This window comes from Haliotis rufescens, unplaced genomic scaffold, assembly GCF_023055435.1.
Source record: "Haliotis rufescens isolate VD_foot unplaced genomic scaffold, xgHalRufe1.0.p SCAF_56, whole genome shotgun sequence".
Classification (NCBI taxonomy): Eukaryota; Metazoa; Mollusca; class Gastropoda; order Lepetellida; family Haliotidae; genus Haliotis; species Haliotis rufescens.
In genome coordinates this window covers 1280871-1285327 of record NW_025964290.1, presented here as the reverse complement: position 1 = coordinate 1285327, position 4457 = coordinate 1280871, and positions in this window count along the sequence as shown.

Sequence of the window (4457 nt, the reverse complement as noted above, 5' to 3'; positions counted from 1 at the left end):
CATTGGTACTTGTGTTTTGTTTTTAACCAGTCTTTTTTGTCTGAGAGTGATGGAGAAACAACAGACTTATGTCTGAGAGTGATGGAGAAACAACAGACTTATGTCTGAGAGTGATGGAGAAACAACAGACTTATGTCTGACAGTGATGGAGAAACAACAGACTTATGTCTGAGAGTAGAGACACAACAGACTATAATGCTGTGTGACGATGAGAGTTTGGGGCCCAGTCAGAGAATGTGGCATGACATAGCTGTCCCAGCTGACTCCCAGGTTTTGACCCCCTGCACGCGTCCCACCAAATGTGATTAATAGTCCAAATTGATGGTTGAGTAACAATTCGTTTGCTTGCATACAAAAGTGGGAGGAGATCCAATCAAGTCATGCTGATGACCCTGGAAACAATTACCTGATGACAGTCGAAACAATTAGACCTACAACAAAGCACACATGTATTGAACTGCCCCCTCAGAGCGTGGACCTGTGTGTATATTACCGTCTCACTAATGACATAGAGTACATATGGACGGGAACATTGGACAGTTTCACTACAGTTGTGGGTCAACATGGATGTCCTAGTGGTTGTGTTCCTCCTCCTCCTCCTCCTCCTCCTCCTCCTCCTCCTCCTCCTCGTCTGTCTGCTCTACACTCAGGTTTCTAAACGTTCTCGGCTGCCCCCGGGGCCATATGCAATTCCGTTCATTGGCAATCTGATTCAGTTGATGCTAAATCGGGAGAACCTGCAGCCGCTGCTTGAGCGCCTACACCAGCAGCACGGAAACGTGGTCCGCCTCTACCTCGGCAATACGCTGATGGTGGTGCTCAACGGCTTCGACGCCAACCACGAGGCGCTGGTCAAGAGAGGACTTTTGATGACGGGGAAGCCGCAAATATTGCCGGAACAGAGCAACACAGGTGAGTCACAGACATCCATACACGTATATGAGTTCTGTCACACGTATCTCAGTGCTGTCCCACGTATGTCAGTGCTCTCGCATGTATGTCAGTGCTGTCACACGTATCTCAGTGCTGTCACACGTATGTCAGTGTTGTCACACGTATCTTAGTGTTGTCACACGTATCTCAGTGTTGTCACACGTATGTCAGTGTTGTCACACGTATGTAAGTGGGGTCACAAGTATGTCAGTGCTGTCGCACGTATATGAGTGCTGCCACACGTATGTCAGTGTAGTCACATGTATATCAGTGTTGTCACACGTATGTCAGTGTTGTCACACGTATGTAAGTGGGGTCACACGTATCGCAGTGCTGTCGCACGTATGTCAGTGCTGTCACACGTATGTCAGTGTTGTCACACGTATCTTAGTGTTGTCGCACGTATGTCAGTGTTGTCACACGTAATACTATGTCAGTGTTGTCACACGTATGTAAGTATGGTCACACGTATCGCAGTGATGTCACACGTATGTTAGTGCTGTCACACGTATCTCAGTGTTGTCACACGTATGTCAGTGCTGTCACACGTATGTAAATGTGGTCACACGTATCGCAGTGCTGTCACACGTATGTAAGTGCTGTCACACGTATCTCAGTGTTGTCACACGTATGTCAGTGCTGTCACACGTATGCAAGTGTGGTCACACGTATCGCAGTGCTGTCACACGTATGGCAGTGCCCTCACTAGCAGAGTGTAAGGTGATGATATGTTTACCCATGTGTTGAATCTCACCAGCAAAGTGCAAGGTGATGACATGTTTACCCGTATGTTCAATCTCACTAGCAGGGTGCAAGGTGATGACTTGTTTACCCGTGTGTTGAATCTCACCAGCAGTGTAAGGTGATGACATGTTTACCCATGTGTTGAATCTCACCAGCAGAGCGTAAGGTGATGACATGTTTACCCATGTGTTGAATCTCACTAGCAGGGTGCAAGGTGATGACTTGTTTACCCATGTGTTGAATCTCACCAGCAGGGTGTAAGGTGATGACATGTTTACCCATGTGTTGAATCTCACCAGCAGGGTGCAAGGTGATGACTTGTTTACCCGTGTGTTAAATCTCACTAGCAGTGTAAGGTGATGACAGGTTTACCCATGTGTTGAATCTCACCAGCATGGTGCAAGGTGATGACTTGTTTACCCATCTGTTGAATCTCACCAGCAGGGTGCAAGGTGATGACATGTTTACCCATGTGTTGAATCTCACCAGCATGGTGCAAGGTGATGACTTGTTTACCATGTGTTGAATCTCACCAGCATGGTGCAAGGTGATGACTTGTTTACCCATGTGTTGAATCTCACCAGCAGAGTGTAAGGTGATGACATGTTTACCCATGTGTTGAATCTCACCAGCAGAGTGTAAGGTGATGACATGTTTACCCATGTGTTGAATCTCACCAGCAGGGTGCAAGGTGATGACATGTTCACCCCTTTTTTTAATCTCACCAGCAGAGTGCAAGACGATGATATGTTTACACCTTGGTTGAATCTCACCAGTTGGAGACGGTTCTGACAAACAAATGATCAGAAACGGGTGAACCTAAAATTCCAACCTAGGTTCATTGGATCCTGACATGACAAAGGGACTTAACCCGGCACATAAAAGACTCCAACAGGTTATTAATTCTTACATTTTTATTGTAAGCAAGATTTTCTATAAAAGGTAATATAACTAAAAAGGATAGATATAGAAAAAAACATTGAAATGCTATAACGATTAATATATATTATGTATGATGTATGAAAATAGTTTGTATGAGGTTAGAAATGTTGACCGGTAACATAGAAAGGTAGTGAAGACGTCCCACCAGCTACAACAAAATGTCATGTAGAAAAGAAGCATATTTTTCTGAACATTTTTAAAGCAGGGTCAGGTGACATGGGGTTTAATGTCGCGAACGCTTTAACCACTAAGCTACCCCACCGGCCTTAACATGGAAGAGAGTGTAGTAATCTCCTTCTTGTCTCAGATAGGAGTTGAACCGAACAAAAGTCTTGGTTTCTATGGCGACTGAGAGAATGGTCACAGTTACAATTTTCGCCCGTCTGACCACAGTGACAGCTGTGACGATAGCATCTAGTTTCTTGTTTCTGTACAACCGTACACAATATGTTACTGGCTACTGAAAGACGGTATTAGTGCTTCCTGATGCAGTCGTGTATCATTATAACTGATAAAGAGCCAATACAACGGTACTATCTGGTGTTGAAATCTCTTGTTAATTCTGCACAATAAGCAAGTGCCCTGAAGAAGAACTTGAGGTTGTAAACTGGACGAGTTCTGGAGTGAGTTCCAGACATTGAAGTTCCGATATTATTGGTCAAACGTTGACTTGACGACCTTCTGGCTGCAAGATCACAACCATGTGTCAAAGTCCAATCATTGAAGTTCAAGGTCATTTGATGCCATTCATTCTGTATACTCAGAATAATGATAAAAACAACAACAATAATACAAATTAAAAATAATAATAATAGGCGATTGATATTGTGCCCTATTTGCACACCACACAGGCTCGTCCTCAAAGCGCTACACTATTATTACAGTTGCCCTACTGTTCAAGTAGCTTGTGTTGCTTCATGCCGCTCTTTGTAAATATTTAGCGAAGAATTAGTTTTCCAACTCTACATTTTTGTGATTTGTATTCCTGACCCCACAAACATCCGTCCAATGAAACATATTATCAGCTGCATCTGTGTGGGCTCAGAATGTGCAATAGTTCAGTCGTCACTAACATTGATAATATACTACCAAGAGGAACAAGTGAGTTTTGTTGTGTTTCCACTGGGCCGCCATTTGCTCACAAAATACCAAGTTCTTTAGAACACATTGTTCTTCCTTTACATATGCCGTCTTTTGTTTGCGACTTGTTCACTGGAATTGTTTTGTGTCTGAGTTCATGATTCGTATGTGAATATATTGTCCTTTATGTGCATCATTCATTCTTTATTCATTCATTCATTTGACTATCATAGCGTACTTTTGTCCTATACTTCGGGTAACTTTGTATGTTTCACCGAACGGCTGCCCATAGATTCCAGTGCAGGCAAAATCACGTGCCTCGACTGGTGGAAAAGACGAAAAGCGTGACCCTTGACCCAGGGTTGTGGCACTGTTGGTGCGGTAGTCTCTCTCTCAGTCATACCAACATCTACCACCGACAATACAAATGGCAGATCCAAAGTCCAAAATACAACCATGTCACCGAGCCTGGCCACCCGATCCATTTAGCTAGCCTTATACGACATGCAGACATTGCTGTGGATGTATTCTAACTGGAATCCCCACGGGGCTGTAATCTTGAGTGCTAGTCCCGCTTGGAGGGGGTCGCCTCGTCTTTGCTTCTCAGGAGTCCAGCCAGCAGGGGGACCATCTGGACGAAGCCGGCTAGATACAAAAACCAGTCAAACGGTGACAAGATGATCCTCTGGTTGATGACGCTAAAGGCAAAGCAGCCTCCCAGCATCAGCAGCAGCTGGATAAACAGGGAGAGAGTGAGT